The following is a 21732-nucleotide window of genomic DNA, read 5'->3' as shown; positions in this document are numbered from 1 at the left end:
AGATATTAGGATGGGACTGCATATAAAGAAAGTGTCATGCCATAAGAGTGATTGTTTTTTAAGGGGTTCTTTTCTTACTAGCCTGGTTTTCTGTAAAATATGCTCTGTCTTACTTCTCTGCTGTGTGATATATTGGGACGTCTGAGCTAAAGCCCATTTTTTTTGTCCCCTGGTATAATGCAGCAGCCTGCCAAGTAGTTTAGGTATCAATAAGGGTATTGCCATAGGCTCAAATTGCCATTAGTTCAAATGCTGTCTTGGGCCAATGTGTTTACATTGCTTTTTGTTCTGGGGCAGCGTAGGCTTCCTGGGTATGTGTGGTGCTGATCTCCTGTCCATGTTCTGTGAGAATAACTGGCCCATTCTTAGGGCCTTTATTTATGCTGATGCACAATTACAGGCATTGTCTCAGCCCTAACAGATTTAGCAGCACAGCTTCCTTAAGGAAAGATTTACCAATATGAATAAATTAAATACATTGGGTTTGTGAGAATTCATACTCAGACTTTACAAATGAGGTGTGATAAAGTCACTGTGGGTTGAAGGTAAAATAAGGTGTATTATAAACAAGGACTTTGCTGTTTAGCAATGTCTGCATATACGGAACATTTCAGTTCAGTTAATTTTAAGCCCTGTACTTACTTTGCTGCCTCACTGTTCGCTTTTTCCCTACCTGCAAATCATAGGGTGACTGTTTGAAGAAGATCATGTGTCTCAGAGTGTGCGGGTGAATGGAAGGTTAAACATTTTGACTGGCGTTCAGGTGACTCTTGTGCAATCAATCCCAGTGATATGATACTCAGACAAAAGAGTTCACAGTCATGGGGAGAAGTGAAGGGGAGGCTCGTGAATATGTCTTCCAATGTTGCATTAGAAAAAAAAGTCCTGGGCTTTGATTCTTGTCTGCAGCTGAGTACCTAGCAGGTATGAGGATGTGCCGAGTGCTTGCCCAAGTGTTCAGGAACGCAAGGGAAAGGGCTGGAACCCAGAACCCCTCTGTTCACATTCTTCCCAAAGTGACAGGCAGATGGGGAGAGCCGGGACCTTGGCTGTATCCTATAAAATAGCGACTGCTTCCTTTCATGGTCATAGAAGGGCCATATATATTTGCTTGATGCATTTTGTATGCATTTGATGTCTTGCTTTGCAAGAGAGTTTAACAAGAAAGAAAATCTGGTCCTTCTTCTGCAGTAAGATGCTGAAATGTGTCAAAGATTTTGATGTTCGTAAATACATGAGATAGCCAATGTTTAGGTAGTCCAAAGATGATGATAACGGCTATTTAGAGATTCTTTTCAGCACGGAGCTCAGGCTTTAATGGGCCAGTTCTAGCAATGGTATCCACACAGGTATCATTGTACAGTAGCTAAAAGAAATTAGTTTAAACCTTAAGCTGAGAGGCAGATAATCTCTTTGCATTCTTTTCCAGTTCCTGTTTCAGTGAAGTGCTCTCAGCATATTAGTAGCCACTTAATGGTTTGCACAAAGTTCATATTCTTGCCATCATGATTGGAAATATTTTTTTGTTTATTTTGAATATGATGTTCCTGAGAAGCACTCAGTCAAGTGCACTTCCAATTACAGGTTCATCCACAAACCACATTTGCTGGCTCACTATCATGGTTCTCTTGTGGTGCTAGAACATTGGTTTTCCTGAAATGACTGTGCTTCACCCAATTTCTGTTCCTTCTGTCTGCCCTTCATGTAAAATTGGGAAGCAATATCCCTTTTTGTAGTCTATAGGTGAAGGCCAATTTCTGTTGTTTTGGAGTTAGTGATATTAGTTAGTGATATTCAAAGTCTTGAATGTTTAGGCTATTTCATATGATAAAGGAATGTCTGTTATCAGGGGGCAGGAACTGTATGCTGTGTCATTATATAAAGACACCTAGGTATAAATTCCTTCTTTTGGACATCTGGGATATATGATATTTGTGCAACCTGGCAGTCACACATTAAAAACAGTTTGGTAGAAAGGAGCAGATCAAGTAGGTTTGTACAACTAATGTTTACAAATGTATGCCTGATTGGAAAAAAAAAAAATCTTTCTGAGGGAAAGGACGTAGTGGAGGTTGTTAATAAAAGGGGCATGGGACATGAAATTGCATGTCTCCATAGGCCTTCGGAGGGATTCCAAGAGCGATTTAGAATTTGAGGAGAGGTGGGACACAGAGGCAATGAGGCAGCTGTGGATAGCAATGCATTCCTAAGCAGTTCTGCAGTTCTGTACAAGGAGTATGAGATACAAAATGAAAGACACAAAGGCAAAGGGATGTATAATCTGGTACATTATCCTCTTAAAAGGGGAGGGTAGCCTGTGCTCTCCTTTGCTTTCTAGCTTGCTGCAGCAGAGAGCGCAGCTACCTGTGTACTTTTGCCGTCACACCTGACAGACAGTTACTGAGACAGCAGTCGGGCTCCAAGGTCATTGCACACCAGATGCTGGGGAAATGTAAATACAGTTTATCTTAGAAAGACATTAAAAGTGGCTTGCACCCCTCAACCTGCCCTGCCCTTCCCCACCCTCCAATAAACCACATACCTTTTTAGCACCAGGTGCCATCACAGAGGGAGGCCTTTGATTACGTTTTTTATATAATTGCACAGAATAACTGGGTGCAGCACAGCAGAAAGCAGATATAAACTAACTAGGGGAATAACATCATCCTCCTCTGTATAAGTCTAGTGACATCTGCTATAGCTGTTGCTATATCATGATTCTAAGGCAGCTTTATGAAAAGTTCTGTCCAATGGACACAGTAAGGGAGAGAGTTTCCTCTAAATACAGAAGCTTCCAGCCACCAATAAAGGTATCTTATGTAGAAATTAATTTAGGATTTCATAGCCATCAGTTTCCTTACAGCTGCCTCTTCCCTTACAATCATTAAAACACATATGTTTTGCAGATGTTGGCAGGGTTTTCAAGTGCCTAATGCAAAATGGAAAAAGGACATTTGCCCTTAATGTAAACAATCTTTCTTCTTGGAATAAAGCACTTTTCCCAAGATTTACTGGCTCATTGCTTTTAGTGGCACTCACGCTGCCTTCTTTCTGAAAACTGTGGAACACCTGTCCTTTGAAAACCCAGTCTTTTCAAGATGTCTCAAATTTGACATCCCAAAATTAAGGCACTCTTCAGAATCCTGGCTATTATATTTACTCAGCCCAGGTGACCCCACATTGCACCATGGGGAATTTCCTTATCATGAATTTCTGATTAAGTCTTAAGTCTCTCTCAGGCAGAGCTGTTATTATTGTTCTATTCCATATTAAAACACAAAACCACATTAGCCAAACCTAAGGCAGTGCTCACAAATCCAGAACGAACATGGCAAGGTGACTCCATAAGCTTGAAATTACATTCCAAATCAAATTTTTCCCAAATGGTACTCTATAAAACAGCACATAATTTCCTTCCTTACACATTTTGTACTTTGTGATCCTGGGCAGCAATAATGTTACCTGGGAAGAACCTACTTCAGAATAATGAGGAAAGGAACTCTTGTAATAATAGGTCAGAAAACACTTGTGGCTGTGGGGATCTCATATCAACCTTATTTTTTCTCAGCATTATTAATCTGGATAAAGCTAATTAAATATTTTAGATGCACTGGAGAGATATAGAACACACATATGTCTAGTATTTTTAGTACCCTTACCTAGCTCCTCATTTGCTTAATTACTGATACTGAAGTATAACCCTTCAGACTCACAAAGACCATTTTTATGCAAAATAGGGAACTACTTTGAGCCCAGGAGCAGAATAAGTGAAATACAGTCCTACTCTGATAAACTATGGTCTTTGGGATCCATTGGGAACAGGAATGTCAGACTGGGAAGAAGATAGCTTATAGTTTCCTTGAGATGCAGGCCTTGCATCTCATTCTATTAGACTTAAAATGGCCATTTTCTATCTCAAATTATATCATTCTATCAAATGAACAGGCATTTGAAAGAAGAGTGCTGAATTTGGCCATACAATTTTCCTCCACCACAAGGCCTGGCGGTGTGATCCCTTGATACTGATACAATCACTAACTCCTGGCTGTGATTCTTAGGATTTATCCTATGTGCCTGGCTCTGTCAGTCTTTGTATATGTACATGTTCTATGCATGCCTGTATGGAATATCCTGCTGTATTCATTTGTGGTTTCACTACATACACTGTTATGTAGAAATAGACATACCATAACATCACAACTACATTAAGCCTTTAAGGGAAACCATATGGAAAGACATAGGTCAGTGAACAGGCAGTGGAAAATTGAGCTAAATTATCACATCAGAATTTGGGTTTTGTGAAATATAGTGTGTAGCTGCAGATGGCAACTTCAGCCAAAAACCTACATTTAAAGTAATTATGTAAAGGAAAAATAGAGCCACACGCAGAGAATCAGTTGCTTCCTGGAAAAAAACCACCAGCAATGCCACACTTTTCATGTGCAGATTTCTATCACTGTACTCTGGCTGTGCAGGTGTGCCATAAATCATTCCAACAATCCCACCTACTGTGATTAATACCAACTGAGTATAAAGGAGAACTGGTTATTTGGCAACTTGCACAAGCGTTGCAGTAGGGTAGTCCACATTCTAGTTGAGGCTGGTAGAAAGCTCCACTCTGTGGCTGCAGAGCTGCAGCCATCCCAGTGTCAGGCTGGTCACTAGCACATGTGGTAACAGCCTTGGCCCTTGGGATCTGTATCAGCAGAGAGTGCGCATTGCCTTCTCCTATCTGTGCCACTTGCAATAAAAGAGGCCCATGGAAAGGATGGTGAAAGAAGCTACTCTGGCAGCTCCACGCCCTCTGAAAATTTCCTCTGTGCAACAAAGATCACTCACATAGTCAAATTCAGCAGACCTAAGGATGCTTTGAGCATCCCAGAGAACAAATTGATCAGTGACCCAGTTCTTCCATTCCATTTGATTGCTTTATTGAACCAGAATTCCTGATGCCAAGGGAATCCCTGGGGTATGATAAATTTGGTGTGAAAAGAGATGTTTGAATTAAGCACTTTATGGATGAAGAGGGCACAACAGTTCAAAACAACTTTGACTGTTCCTGCTTCCATTAAGAAACTGCAGTAATATTTGGAGTCTGTCTGCAGGTTTTAAATGGAAAGATCTTCTTTCTCTGCTGTAGCGTAATGTTTAGTACATAATATACAGCAGGCATACAATGCATTGCTGATACTGTTATGTGTAAATCACCTTTTGTATGCAGAGCTAAATAAAGGAAGTTCCTACTCTCATCAGGCTTGTAATTCAAAGAGGGTCCAAAAACTAAAAGCAAAAAATTTTGTAGGCCTGTGAGTGGAAAGTAGCTGTAGGAGTGTGTCCTCCACACATGGGAAGGCATTTGAGAATTTTTCATTTTTTTCAAATGAGATGAATGATGAAGCTTTGCACTTGCGTTAGCGATGCCCATATTTACTGAACAGTACATTTATTTGCTTTATTTCTGATGGCAAATATTTGTGTCTTGTTATCATAGCCTCCAAGCATGGTTCATTCTCTCTCAGTTCATCAACAACCCTCCATTTAAAACGCTCCCTGAAAGCCGCTGACATAACTGCTGCTCTTAAGAAATTTTGTTTTTCTTTTCTCTACCTCTATTTGTACTGTTCCCTAACACTTAACTCTACTGAGTGTAGACTGTTGCTGGTATGCTTAGGAAGTAGCTACAGTATTATAAATGTGACTACAAACTACAAATTTCAATGAAATCATCAATCGTTCAAATGCATTAGCAACCTTATGTATATAAGATAAAAGTAGTCCCAGTTGAGTGAAAATAAGAAGTCATAAAAGATAAGAGTCTACTGAGGTCATTCACACATATAAAGTGAATGTGCTCATGATCATGATCATGTACAACCCCAGCTTTGTCAGAAGTTCATTGTTCTGCCATCAAAAGCTGTGAATGCATCCACAGTAATTTTCTACAGCAAGCGCTAACAAAGACAGCACTTTGAAAAAAATTTGGCTGAAAGGCCCATTTTGCGTTTTAGGAATGTGAGAGATTATATCAGTCTGGAGGTTTCTGATGATTACACTTAACAGTTGGAAAACAAAAACTTAAAGATTAATACCAAGTTATTAACGAATCACAAATGCTCATTGTTGTCAGGTTTCCCTGTGTATTGCTTACAGCTTCCTCTAATTCTTCAGGACTTACTCATGGATGACTTATAACTCACATTGGAATGAATACGATGTACAGTAAATTATGTAAGAAGATTGCACAAGGTGCCTCTCCCATGATGTAACTTACATTAAATTGTTAATCATAAACCTAGGGCTTCTCACCTTTAAATAGCATACACAGCTGTTATACAGCCAGATGAAACATCGTCTGAGGATTCTGCTGAAATTGCTCTGTTCTTACTGACATTTGTTGAAAGCCATACTCTGCATGTAAACCAAGAAGAGAGCAAAACCTTGCTTCAAAAATAAAAGCTTTGTGTATGGGAAGGACGCTGAATTTTGAAAAACTACTTTATTTTAGCAAGGACATGATTTTATTAGGTCTTTTCTGGACACATGGCAAAACCTAACCCTAAGGGAAATCATTTGCTACAGCTTAGTGGTGGTTGTATTATACTCTGACAAGATTTATTTACTATGTCAGTTTTACAAGCAGTTTATAAACCAGTCATGTTGATCAAAACCAGAAAGCTAAAAGGTTCTTAAACATTCATTGTGAGAGATGTTTTTTCCCTTAAAACAAATCCTCTTTCCTTTTTGTTAGCTTGACTAACACAAACTTTTGCTGTAACGATGACTGGAAAAAAAAGGTAATCTTTTAAGCTGAAGTTGCGCATGTCAGCTGGAGTGTACCATTCCCATAGTGTTATTAATTGTAAGCCAGTCTATAAAACAATACCATGTTTCTCTGCATGGGGTACACTAACTAGCTTGCAATTTCACTAGTTTTAGCCTAGCTTAGATTCTCCAGTGATGTAAATTTTCAAGTAATGTCTATTTCATTCCAAGAAGTGTGTTTATCACACCACATTTTTTGTTTTATTGCGTCTTTTTTTCTGCTGTTTTGACATCCTTGTCCTACTGTAGGTAACTGTTATACCACGTTTATGGAAGGCAAATTAACAAACTGTGTACTGTTACAAACTACCATGCATGTTAAAATACGATAGTACAGTACCTTACAATATAGGGAATCATGAGAAATACATAGGAGTGGTCTGGACCAGTTCTTAACAACCTGTATGTGCTGATGTGAACTTCATTAGATAGGAAGTGTTTCTATATTTACTGATACCGTGACCAAAAATCTTTTCTTCCTCTTAGATTCAGTGCTTATGCAAATAATTTTTCAGGTAAGTTTAAAGTGGTTTAAAATCTTTCAGGCATTTCTAGACAGATCCATACATACTCATTCACCCTCATTGATATAGGTCTCTCCCCTTATACCTATTTGGGCTTCTCCAAAGCCATCAATACTTTTGTTTATGCTGGTCAGGAAAGGACCAGGTGTAATTGCAAAAGAATAATACAGTGTACCATCTTTATGCACAGTAGCTGTGCATGCTTTCTGCCATTGTCAGATGAGGAGCAAGGTTTGTATTGTGCATCGTGCTAAACTTGTACAGTAGGCTGAGTGGAGGACTAATAGGTCAGACTGTTAAAGAGAGTTTCACGTTATGATATTCCGTTACAGCCTCATAAGACAAGAAGACATGTTGGATGTGGAGAAAAAGAAAGGACTGGATTAACAAAATAACACTTCATTAAATCTGTAGACCCCAGGTGTTGGGGCTTGCCAGTGAAAATGAAATGAAGTGCAAAGCAGTTACACTTTTTCTTATGATACTCAGGACTACAACCAAACTGTTTCCTAATTCATGCACAGAATTATACTGACGGGAATGAGTGTCTCAGTGATCGGCATAACACCTTAAGAAAGGAAGAGGAGAATTCCTTTTTGTAATGTAATGATCCTTTATTTGTGACTACTGTGCCAGCTTTGAGTTACAAAATAGGCAAAGATGTGAACCCACCCCTGCAGAGTTTACACTGTGTAGGGGCCAGGTTCTACAGTCCAGGTGCTTCATGATGCTTTGATTACAGAAAGGTTGCAGGTCAAAATTCTTTGCTACTGTGAATTTTCTAAAATGTCACTTCACTTTCCACAGCAGGTCCTCCCAAGCTGTGCTGTTTATCCCACAGGACTACAGGAACTAGTTTGAAGTAGTCCATGGACAAAATATCTCTGGCTGTATTTCTCTGAAGGAGTCTGGCAATAGCTGATGGAGCAGTAGATTTTTCATGAAGAACCACGTCTACTCCTCTGCTTTGCAAGACCTGGTAGAGAGCTTGGAATTCTCGTCTCTGCTTTCAGGATGAGGATATGGGGAGTAGCATAAACCATCTCCTCCTCATCCTCTGTGTTCACATAGCCTGGCAGAGAGTTGAGCACAGTTCTCTTTCTATGCTGATGGTACCCAAACTAGCTAAATTCAGAAATCAAGGATTTTAGAGAGTAATTAAAAATGCTTGTGCAATAAATATGTTCTAAGAATCCTTTAGCAAGGGCAGCAGCTTCCACAAGTTTTCTGTCAACAGTTAACTATGGTTGAAACTTGCTATTTCTCCTTTCTGTCTCCTGCTGGGTATTGAGTCCTCTTTGCTAGCATACCCTTACCTGTCAGTCACTTGCCCAGGAGGCTTAGGCAGTGCTGAGTCAGACCTTAGCTTGCAAGTCCATGTCTAGAGTTGTCTTCTGTGTCCCAGCCCCCTTTGGATGGCACTGGCACATTTTGCCTGGGGCTGCTGTTGGCTGAACTCTGTACTTCATGACATGGTGGAAAGAGGCTTAAAATATTGCAGTAGGTGCAAAAGTCAATGTGTCACTGTTGATGCCTGTAATTACCTTACGTCAGTGTAGCGATATGGCATGCCACGCTGTTTTCCTCCACTGCAGGCCATATATAGCCTGTTACACTTTGATCTGCTCAGTAAAACAGAATGGATTCCTTTTGTCTGTAAACAGCAGCTGGGTGAAAGGAAAGGGTAATGGAGCCTGAAGGTATTTGATGGATTGGCCACTAGCTTTGAATATATTCGCTGACAAGATAACAACCCATACGTATATTGCCAATGTCAATTTGGTCTGTAGTCATTATTGTTTCTAGAGCCTAGTTGTGGTCTAGATCAATCTGCTCTGATTTCACCTTGGGAGATGTGATTCTGGAAGGAAAACGTGGCCTGGCTAAACTGGTGTGGTGTGCCTTCCTGTGACCTCTCATCACTTGTGTTATTTCAAATAAGTCTCCCCTTGTTCTTGGCAAAAAGGACATATTCTTTGATGGGTAGCTTGCATGTCCTGTTACTTTTGAACATGGATCTTCACATTTAAGACGTTCCAACTATGCAAATGGAGCTGTTTTGTACCATTCATCAGATTCAAAGCTGACTTAAAATGAGCATATGGAGGCATATGAAAGGCTTGTACTGCAGTTGAATGTGTTGAGGGTCAAGGAAGACCAATTAATTTAGAATAAATACTTGCATTTTAAAACATCTATTCTTGAGCTGGGGCAAGTGTCCATGAAGTTTGAAAGACAGCATCATCTCATCCTACCTCATCCCACATTTTCTAAGCAAGTGTTCATGGTTCGCATCTGCTTTATTTACTGTTTGTTAGGTGTACTGCATTCTTATTATATATTAGAAAAGAAACATATCTTCAGACAAACATGTGGTTTTAAAATGGGATTATAATTCCAGGGCCTTCAAACACTCATATTGCAATGAATAAAAGCAGACATTCCTCATTCATTTTGCAGAGCAGAAATGGTTGTTACATGGCTCATACTGTATAAAATGATAAAGAGTAATTTTCTCTTTGACTATTAAGAGACATATACATATGTCTCTTAATACATACTTACTTAGTAACAGACATAGATTGTGAATGCAAAATTCATAATTCTTACAGTAAAGTGTGAAGTGTGAGATATATTAAAATTCTTAGCATACCAAAGGGTGTGAACCAGATTTGGAAATCTGATAGTGGTTTTTAACAGCTCTTTCAAAATGAGGTAGATGCAGAATAATCTAATCAAGATGTATGTCCAAAGTATGGAGTGAAATCTATTCTGAACCCAACTTCCTGCATTCAGGAAATGCACATCCGTGAAGCTTTCAAATAAAACAATGTACAACCCAGGTTTCTTCCTCTTAGTGGGCAGAGAAAATGTGAGATATTTAAGATTCTAACAGTATGCAAATGCTGTCGTTTTGCAAAATCCTGCTTTAAAAGTAAACATTGAAAGCAATTGCAAGTGCAGAGGCAAATGTGCCATCTCATGTGCTATCCATTCACATCAAGTCAGCTGATTATGAGTAATTATAAACATGCTTTTGGTTGTGGTGGAGAGCCAAGCCTCATGAAGGCTTTGTGTGGCTTTGTGGGTTTGCAAATGCAAAGTGTTTGAAACAACTTTTAGTGACAGCGAGACTGCTGCAGGACACAAACACAAGTTATGTTGTACCCCTGTGAAAATAAATGCATTCCTCAGCTTTAACATAAGTTTGTTCTGACCCTGCTTAAAGTAGACTGAAACAAGGCAAGCTCTTTCCTTAACAGCCAAAGTAGGGAATGCTGGGGAGAAAGGCAGGTTTAAGCATAGAAGTGGTAGTGCAAAAAGGCCTCCTTTTGCCTTAGTAGAAAAAAAGGGGTTACCTTCATTGCTTTCAGTCCTTCTCTCTGTCTCGTCTTTACACCGTTAACCTGAAAATCTTTTAATTTTACATACTTCACTATTTTTCCTGTGGCTGAAATTTCTCTCACTTAATTTTAGCTGCCTCTATTTAGACTTCTATAGCAGGAATCAGTTGCCTAAACAAAGATATGTAGTGTCATTTCAGGTGCTCTACAGTGTCATTTGAGATGCCCTACATTTTGTAAGATGCTGACATAGGGCTGGCAGACATGACACAGGACTATAAGGCACATCTTTGCTCTTCTGGAGCAGCAGTGGTTATGCTAGGGCATCTCACATGGGACTAGACCTTTGCATTTAGTCTACAGCCTAAACAAAGTATCTTGGCTCCTTGTGTGGTCAGAGAAGAGAGAGGTTGGCTCTTTCAGAAGGTGGTTAGGCGTCTAGACAAGTCAGTCATCCCCTCAAAGTATTTGTCTCTTCTTCTACCAGGGAGTCCAGGTGAAAAGCTAAGTTTAGGATTCTAATTTGTGGATGACAAAAGTTAGTTATGATGAATCTTGTCCCTTGTGAACAAAAAAATACAGAAATTATGGGCTTTTAATATAAGGAGTTTGATTTAATAGTGTTACTGAGATTTATCACTTATAGATGAACTGTGGGAAGTCCTGAGGATGAAACTAGCTAACACTTAGGTCAATTAAAGGCGCAACTGAAAATCTGAATTATAACTTTTTTCCTAGAATTTTTCTAGGATTAGGAAATACCTTAGAGAAACACAGGAAGGCTTTTATTTGTTTAATCAACCAGGGGAACTTTACTCCACAGTGTTACTGGAAGATATACGTATATCTTTCCATATTAGGTCATTCCTCCAAGTTTTAAACTGGCTTGTTAACCGTCACTTGTCTAAAGTAGATTTGTTGCTGTTGTGATGGTCTGGGGATACAAATGAAGTGTGATTTGTGAGAGGTAACATTATGTTATCTTTTATTAGACCTGCTACTCTAGCAGGAGAAAACATAAGAGCATTCAGCACACAACCCACTCCTTTAGGTTCTGCAAGCTTCTCTGTTTTCTTCCATTATTTTAGTGCAGCTATTAAAAGATACTACTCCCCTTACAAGACTAGCCTCATTTATTGCTATCTCAAGGAATGCAAATCTATTAATAGTGGAAATGAGGTAAGGAGGTCAGGACTGTGAACAGAACACAAGATATAACCTTTAGAGTTGTCCCTGTCTCACTTCAGTTAGACTCAAAATGATAAAAAGATTCCTTTGACATTCTAAAGCAGCACAAGAAACACAGCAGTGAAGTTTAGTGTGATACAGTTTCCAGTGCCATTTGAATGCCAACAGCATGATTCTGAGGTTTGGCCAAGTTATTCAGCACGAAGCTCCAAGAGGAAGAAAAGGACTATTTATGTCACTGTCATATATCCCGACAGATTCACACAGGATGCAGGGTGAACACACATATCCTGTACCAGAGAACAGTCCCTACACTGTCTTACGGTGCAAGTGGAGGCCAGTGGAGTGCAAAGCATAATAAAGTCCAAAACTGGAACTTTCCCAATTATAGAAATACAACTCCTTCCTTAATTTTATATCACCTTTTTTTGGCCTTTTAAATATTCAGGCATCATTACTGATACAGTGGTAGTTTTAGGGGATTCTGGCATTTTGAAACAAAATGAGAGTGGAAGTAAATGTATTTCTTGGCTTTGAATTTAAAAGCTTAGGGATTTTTTTAAAATAAATTTTATAGGAGATGAGTGACCAGCTTTTGGGTTAGATCTGCCAATAAAGAATTTGCCACTGAAGAGCCTGAAGGCATTACCTGGTAAGGCTCATCCTACAACAGTGAAAAAAGCCTGTGCAAAGACATCTGTAGGATATTAGACGTTAAAATCAGGTTTAATCAGCATGTAAGTGGCTTAATAACTGTTGGGTTTGGGATCGAAAGTGATTTCCTGCCCCTTGGATGTTTTGACATTAGTATTTTGACTTTGGTATTTTAAATATATGCAATGATAATGTTATTCCCTTTGTACTGGAAAATCTTGTGTATAATGGCCACAACCTGCTGAACTCTGAATATTTATTATGTTTGGTTTTTCCCTGCTTGCTTCCTTGCATGTGTAGGAATATGTATGCATAGTTTCTTTGTTGGATTTCTTTTGTATTCTTTTCATAGACTACTTTATGGCTGATAATGGTCTGCCAGTGATCTCTGGACTGCAGGGTGAAGAACATTTTGAACCATGAAGACAGTTATCTATGTGCTGTGGAAAGGCTGGAAAACATAATTTGTTTTGTTAAAATGAATTTGTGACATTATTTGCTGTTGAAAAATCATAGTCGACTTATACTGGGATTTATTAATAAAGTGTCAAAGTGTATAAGGTAATTAACAGATGAGATAGATAGGGTACAGTCTGCTGGAAATGTCTCGTCTGAGGACTTCTTTCTTTGAGGATTTTATGCCATATTCTTCTGTGGAGATACTAATGATAAGGCTAGGTAAGAGATCTCCTATTGCACAGACTGTAGGCTCCAAACAAATAGGAATGAAAGACCTGCAGAATCCCCTGGAGCTCACTTCAGAGCTGTGCCATAGCAGCCAGTGTGTGAGAGACATCGGTGACTGCACAGGTTCACTGTTTCAATAGGCTGTTTGGCATCCCAGGACGCTGTGTACTTACATGACTAAGAGAGAAGGTTAACTATAGTTCCATATTTTAAAGGTTCCCCTGGGAATACTGAATTAATTCATTATCAAGGCAACATAATGTTCCTGGCCAAACTAAGCAAAGTAATTGTTGATTAATATTTGTTTCCATTGCAGATCTCAATCTGAAGGACTTCTATAATGCATAATCCAACAATGTATGTTACTGATAAGGTATGTGATGTCGTCTTGATAAAAACTTTCAATCACTTTTCCTTAGCTACCAATGTTTTCCAAAAGTACAGATGTTTGTTTTGTCAGCTTTGAGTACACAGAAATGTTGAGGCATGTCCTCACAAAGTAATTTTGTACATTAGGTATGAATTGCTTAGTTTCTGTTTCACAATGTGCTAAATTTTTTATGATGATCATAAAATTAGAACAATCTGATACTACATGTGCTGAGATTTATGATCTTCCATATTCCTTGAAAAGTAAGTTTGCAAACAATAATGGATGATAAATTATTTGATGTAACTTCTTCTGGAAACAAGTAGAGAAGTTAAAAAAATTGAAATGTATTTTATTCAGAGCTCTCAAATACCTGAGTTTAAGTTTTAATTTCAGTGAATAAAATTATCTTAGCCTGATTCAGCTAGTCCCTTAAAGAAAGGTTTATGTTTTAGAAAATTGTAACTTTACAAAAAAAGTGGATATGGATTTTTTGAGGAATATTATGTCCTGAGAGATTCAGTAGAATGTGTTCTCACACTTGAGAAATCTTGGATTAGAACATGACCAAATGTTTTATGATCTCATTCTCCATCTTCATATCCTATTTCTTTCAGTTTATGATAATTTGAAGAATTTCTTCTGTCAATTCCTACATTTGAATGCTGCAGCTGAAAGACTGTTTTCCACACATAAGTGAACTTGGGCCTGATAGATTGATTTGGTTAAGGCTGAGGTACAGATTAACATTTATATGTATTAAAAGGTTAATTGTTTAGATAACAGTTCAGTTATAAAAACTGGTTTCGTTCTGTGAAACAGAGACATTGAGAGATTGCTTTGAAAAGTATTAAAAGCTATAATAAATTCCATTTTAAATAATAAATGGAAGGTATGAGTATGCCTTATGCACTGTATCTTTGAGGTTAGTAGAAATATGCAATTGAGAGGACAACACATGGCATGTTAAAGAAAATATTACTTCCCTAAAATCTGCCATAAAATAAAACATTGTTTATAATTTTTTCATCTGGCTGTTTACATGGCTATCTATATTTATTTATATTGCTGTTTCCATAGAAGAGGGACCATATCTCAAGTACAACCCTTAGAGAATAGTCCCTGCTATGGAAAAAATTTGAGAAGTTACATATCTTTAACATGTAACCTTTTCAGATAAGATCAGTGCTGTGCATCTGAAAAGTCTTACAAATTCATTAAAAACAGTAAGGTACAAAAATCTTTTAGGTGCAATAATATGTAGTATTTTGAATGATAAAATAATGATGTAAGTTTTTTGGCCTTGTTATTACTTCCTTGCTTTCTCAAGCCAGGACATCTGATCTCATTGATTTTTCAAAGAATGTTCCCTTTCTGGTGAAGTCTCTCCTTGAGCATGTAACTGTAGTGTTTCAAGATGTCAGGAAAAACTGTATCAGGGCATGAGAATTTATATACAGCCACTCTAAAGGGCCACTTCAGAAAAATCTCTCTGTAGCATACATGGGGAACAAGTATAGTGCAGGCTGCCTGTGGCAGGAAGAGGTCAGACCACTGAGTAGTGACTATGCTCGTACAGTTTATCTTATAAAAGTCAGTAAGTTTTGAACCAAGGGTGGCATGACTAGTTGCATTATATAGCAGTGTATATATATATATAGCATAACCCTGGAAAATCTGCTACTTATATCTGAATGTGTAAACTAGCAGTTCAAGGAAGTTAAAAACAACTGAGATTTTCATTGTATATATATAAACCTTTGTCAGATTTTTGTTTTTAACACTTATCCAGTGACCTCAGTCAGACAATACAGTGAAATCTGAAGAAATATTGACATGGGTTGTGTATTGCTTAGGTAATGTTAATTTGCTATCTTTGGGAGTTTCTGCAGAATCAGGCCTTTATCATGTAACTAATAGGTTTTTCATATATATATATATATTTACATTCGTATATACACACACACATATGTAAGTTGTTTTACATTTTAGAATGCTTGAAACATATGATAACTGATATAAATATAGTGGCTGCTAATACTTTTTATGTCATAAATATCTGTTGGCACAAATAAGATCTTTATCTCTTATTGCAATTTCTTGGTAACAAATGAATCAGTTAAAACCTGGGAGTCTTCAACGAGGTTCTACTCCTGGAAGATGAGAACAAATGTATTTCTCTGATCTATTGACAGTATAAGATAACTCAACAGTGACGCTGCAGCTATTGTTATCCACCATCTTCATCCAAGTCTGATGAGGAAAGATGTAAGAATCAATGACTTGGTGAGCTGGAAGCAGACTTTAAAAATGAAAGTGAGACAATTATAGTAAAATGCTAAGTAAAGTGATGGATTCTCTACCTCTTGGTATATTTAATCAAGTTTGGATGCCTTCTGGAAAATATTTGGACAAACACCAGTGTTGTCAGCAATATAGTGGTAGGATGGGGAACTATATGATGTTTACTTCAGAGTCCATATTAAATGATCTTTGACTCCTGCAGTCATGAACATTATATACATCAGGTCAAAGAATAAGTTAAAATTAATCTGGCTATTTTTATCCACATTGCTACATGTAAAATGCTTGTGACAGTGATTCAAGGCCATAAAATTATAAAAGCACTGAAAGCCTTCAAAACCCCACCAGCTCTTCAGTGAAGAGTTTTGTGGCAGACTTGGGTGCCTGCCAGTGACCATGTCACAAAGCAGCAAGGGTAGACAGGAGAAATGGGACTAGGCGCAGTGTGCACATTCATTCACACTGCATGAAAATGTGCCTCTGGGCTCACCTCCAGGGTAGAACAGGACACAGAGCATGCCTTGGAGCTCACTGAAATAACATGGGTGGGAGAAGAGCTCAGGCTTAGGCATGGGTGTGAGTTGGAGCTCATGCCCCAAATACTGCCTTATGCACTTAAAGATTCTGTAGGTTCTGGAGAACCTGGAGTAGTGAACCATCAGTGATAAAATCTTACAGCTCAGGATTTACAAACCACTGTCAGGCCTTACATTTTCAGAGTAGCCATTTGTGTTTCTGGTATGTTTGTCTTAAAGCATTACATATCTGACTTTTTGTACTCTGATGGGCAGCAGTCCAATGCCGGGTTCACAGAAACTGTATAATTGCTTGCTCTCTCTAGTTTCCTTCGCAGACTACAGAAAATAAAAGATGGGTTTGATAGTGACATTGATAAGTCATGAGGTCCATCTCCTACCTTGAAAATGGCATCAACTGTAGCAATGACAGCCTTAAGAACTGTGGCTGGGGAATTACTGGCTGAAAGTAGGATGAAAAAGTTGTAAAACATCCAACTATGCTTTTTGCCTTACAAAAGGTATTGAAATCCACATTCAGACAATTCTGCATGGCTTAGAACTGGGGCAGTTGCATATACAGCAGCAAATTTGATCACAGCTCTGGGTTTGTTTGCTCAGTTGCTCCTGGAAATCCATCAGCATCTGTAAAAATGCACAGTAGTACAGCAGATAATATCGCAGTACAGGGCACCTTGTTCTCATTCACAACTGAATGTTCCCATGTATCATCATCAAAAACTCCTGGGTGTAATAGGGATAGCAGGAGACAGAGCTTATCATAGCACAAAACCATGGTCTTCTGGTCATGACTAATAAACAACCTGTATCGGAGCATGTGAGTCATATCCTCTCCATTTAGCTCTGCAAGATAAGTGGTTGTTTGCATCATAGCAGCTACCATATAGCCAGCACAAAATAAAAGAAGGTACAAATTGCTCATCTTCACCACCACCAGAATAATGGGTTTTTTTGATGTGCTGAATGTGTCAGCAGAGCTGTGTTTAGGTGAAAAGTAATAGATTGTGGCATGGAAGGCAAGACTGGATGCAATTGCTTTATTTAAAACTTATGAAATATGAAAGGTAGCATCAAAGCTGTTCATTTTCTATAAACAGCAAACATGTTCTCAGTCTGCCTTCATCAAAACTTTAATACGCTTAATGCCAGCTGCTAGGCTACTGGACTGGTACTAGGAAAAGCTATGTCTTGTTCTTTTGTGTATGATTTGTGCAGATCCAGGAGTTTTTCCAGAGATGTTCTTTTTCATGGTGGCATGGATGATTTAGTGGCTGTTGGCCTTCATGACATGGCCAATGAGATAAACACTGTTCAGGCAGACTTCAGATAGCTCTTTATATCCATTTTTGGCTTTTGTTTCTTAAATTTTTATCTACTTTCTCTGATTTGTTTTTCTTGCCACTGGCTGGGGAACCTGAACTCTTCCAGTGACAGCTATGTTGGCAGGAGGCTGTTGGCTGCACCTGCCTGAGATGCTTGCATAGTGGGGCTGGGAACTCAACAACATTGTGCGACAGTCTCCTCAGTACTTTAAAGGGAATTTCCTCTAACAGAAAAATCAGATATTTATCCCAACTTTACGCTCTCCAGCAGACAGTCCTTGGAGAGGGAGAGAAAGTCTGGAATATTGAACCAGTACTTGATTTGCTTTCGTTTTCTACATGAGTGTAGAGTTTTTCAGAAGAACAGCCAAATATCAGCCACGTAGCAGTCAATGGTGCAGGTTCTTAGGGCATCCTCTGAATTATTTCTTTTCCTATAAACAGTACCATGCTTTTGACCAAAGAAATAGCATACTAGTATAGAAACAGTTCTGGGAGCTTACTAGAAGTGGCAAATTTTTGATGGCTTTAGTAGTATGTTCACGAGTTACATATCTATACAGTTGCTTTACTCAGTGGCTTTACTTGGCTGCAGCTTGCATAAGTAAAGATCGTTGAACACTATGCCAAGCATGTTTGAATGAATTACTTTCTCTAACGGAGCCATCTCTGTATTTATATGCAGGAACTGAACCAAACTTTCGCATAATACCTCAGTAAGAAAAAATGTTATTTCTCTGCTTATTCTCCAACTGTAAGTCGCTAAAGATGTTATTTGCAAGTTTGTGTATAACTCTTGCCTTTAGGAAAAATTTCCCCTCTTTTTTCTATTACGTAGCTGAGAACCATGGAAACAAATGAATACATTTTGTATCCATTCACTGCTACTCAGACAGTAATTTTTGTAACTTGCCACATGAATTCTTAAGGGTTGGGATTCATTGCAGTAGCAAGAGTTGTTATAAATATGCTTTACGGAGTATTTATTATCTCTTGTATGGATTTCATATGCATAGATACATATGCAGTATGCCTATGTATAAATTATGACTAAAGTATAGATGTCCTGATAATTGTTCAGATACTTGGATATCCAAGGAAAATCATGTATTCCTAGTAATACTACGTCATCTGTTTCTGTGCCTTACAGTAGGTTGTTTTATTGTTGGTGTTCTACATGGTGAAACAGTGTATATTGTTCAGGCAGCTATTGTAGGAATCAACTAAATGGGGATCAAACGATGACTGTCCTATCTATTCGCTAAATAGAAAATGAATGTAGCCTAGTTAAGCAGCATGTTGGTAGAAGACAATATTAGTGTTGACCTCTGGTCTTTAATTTATTTATTCTTGTTTTACCAAGAGACTACACATCCGAGTGGTTCCCTCCACACGCCATCTGTTTCCTCGCAATTGGGAATGGTAGAATAATTTTCTGAAGAATTGCTGACAAGATGTGGCAAGGGAACAGTAATCCATAAGGACAAGATTTCACATTAAAGTCACTCAGCTCATCTGTGATACAGCAAGCTCCTGATTTACACTGGTCACCTCTGAAGCAGGGAGGACAGTGACTAGTAAGTTACATTTTTTATCACACAGGCTAATGGTGAGGTTCTCGACAGTAACTGGGCTTGCTGTCAGATCAGTTTTCATGGCACAGACACACTTATCTAAGTGAGATTATTCTAGTTAGTTTATCATGATAACAGATGTGACCATAGATGCCTCTTGACCTTAGTTACTTCATGATGTCTTAATGTTGGCTGGCTGTTGTCATACCATTCCTTAGGCTTTTGCTAGGAAGGGCAGGGGGACTGCACAAGATCCCTCATGAATTAGAGCAGACCTCTCTTTTTGGCCTTGTGGTAGAGATCTTATTTTTTTTTTCTGCGTGTCTCCTGGCCTTCTCTCATGAACAGAACCTTAACGCAGACCACTGCTTCTGCTCTTGCTGAGCAGCCAGTTTATGGCATATTGGCACAGCTGGACATGTCAGCCAGCTGACAGCAGTTGCAAGCAGACAAAGGAAATTGCTCTAGGACAATTTAAAAATTAAATATCTGCCATAGAAGCTTGGGTGGGGTGGAGAGGGCAAGGAGTAATATGATAGAAATGAGAGACAGAATTACAGACATGGTGGTTGGAAGGGATCCCGCAGGTCATCTAGTCCAGCCTCCTGCTTACGGCAGCACTATATACCTTGGAGGGCTGAGAGCACAGGGGAGCATACATAGGTAGGAAGTATACCTGGACTAAAACAGAAAAAGGAGATGTTCTTTTCCAGTTGAGAAACCATGTCTTTCCACAGTAAAATGAAAGCTACTTTTAAATTATTATCAGCTCTTCCCCACCCCTCTGTTTCTCTACATCAGTATTTCACTATAAATACCAGCAGTCTTTTCAAGAGGGTCCTCAAAGTACTTGAAAGTACAGAGTAAGTTAAGCCTCTATATAACATGAAAAAAGAAGAATCCTATACAATGTGAAAAAAAGAAGAATCTGTGATTATTGTGTAAATCATTGGCTGGAATAAAGGAGTTATTTCTCCTTCTCAATAAAGGGCAGCTGCTTTGCTCATTTTTTATTGTTAGTGTATAAGGATCCTTGGGACAGAGTTCTTTTCCTACCTTACACAAATCTGAGTAAAGAACTGTAAAAGTTAGTCAGCTTTCAAGCAGAATCATGTTTAGTCCTGAGCTGCCAGTATTGCCAGGTGAATTTCAGATCTGGAAGTCTGTGTTCCTTCTGGCTTATCCATTGTTAACAGGAGAAAAACAAATGAAAAATCTAAGGTTGAAATTTCAGCCCAAGCCCTGAACAGACTAAAAGATGTGCTTTGGTTCATGTAGAAAAGTTAAATGAGCTCAGGGCATGATTCCAGCCCAATTTATGTGGTTGGAGGAGCACTGCCTTAATTATCCATGCTGATGGTTGGTGATGGGATGCTATATAGTTTTAAGAGGAGTGACAGTCTGCTATTTGTCTTACCTGGCAGATCTGAAAAATAAATAATTTTTCATAATGTTTCACTCCAAACTTTGCTTTTAGCAGTGGTTATTCTACCCCTTCCTTCTCCCAGATGCTCCAAGGAAAATGTGAAAATGCAGCTGGAGACTATAAGAAAATCAAGATCACAGCACAAGGTAGAATATCTAATGGAAGTAGCTGTTTGGTAGACAAAAGGGTACATGCCTTCAAGCAGTGAGAGCCCCAGCTCTGTCATGAGGTGGTGGATGTACTGAGCCACAGTAAGGTGTTCTGCTTTGTTTCCTGGCAATGCATATTTGCTTTGGTTTTGTTGCAAACCCTGTAGTTAGGATCCTCTGGAAATAGGAGCCTAGAGAAACAGCACGATTAGCTTGAACGATTTTTTTGTTGTGATTGCTAAACCAGCTGCACTCTTCCACCAGCTCACCATGTCAGATTCACATAAGCATGCTCCAGTGCATAAGCACACTTCTAAGATGCTAAATTCAGCCAACTGTCTCTTTCCTCCTTGAGGGCTGAGATAAAGAGGAGTGTGAGTGGCAGATACTGGAGGAAGAGACTAGCCAGACTAACTGCTGAGTTCCAAGTCACTTAGTCAGAACCACTTAGTACTGCCTTAATAATTCAGTAAGACTGAGGGTATTTTGAGCTAGGTGAATAGAAATGGAAGATTCTAGAGTAGTCCCCAATATCCCTCTCTCACAAATATGAAACATTAGAGCAAAATTTGGTTGTATCACTCCAAGTAATTCCTAATAAAGCAACTTCAGAGGACGTGCCCAGAGAAAGTTCTATGGCCCAACTATTTCCAGCATGGTCTTTCTAAGATGGTTGCTGCTGCCTGACTGTTTCTTGTTGGCTCCTCCTCCAAGCAGACAATCTACACATATGTGTGACCTTAGCCTGGAATATGTGCTAGCTGTTTTCTAGAATACAAGCTCCTTGAATTGAGATTCATAACTCTCTTACAAGATAATAATACAAAACATC

The sequence above is a fragment of the Gavia stellata genome, chromosome 9 (genome assembly GCF_030936135.1).
Source record: "Gavia stellata isolate bGavSte3 chromosome 9, bGavSte3.hap2, whole genome shotgun sequence".
Lineage (NCBI taxonomy): Eukaryota > Metazoa > Chordata > Aves > Gaviiformes > Gaviidae > Gavia > Gavia stellata.
Note: the sequence above shows the minus strand (reverse complement) of the source record.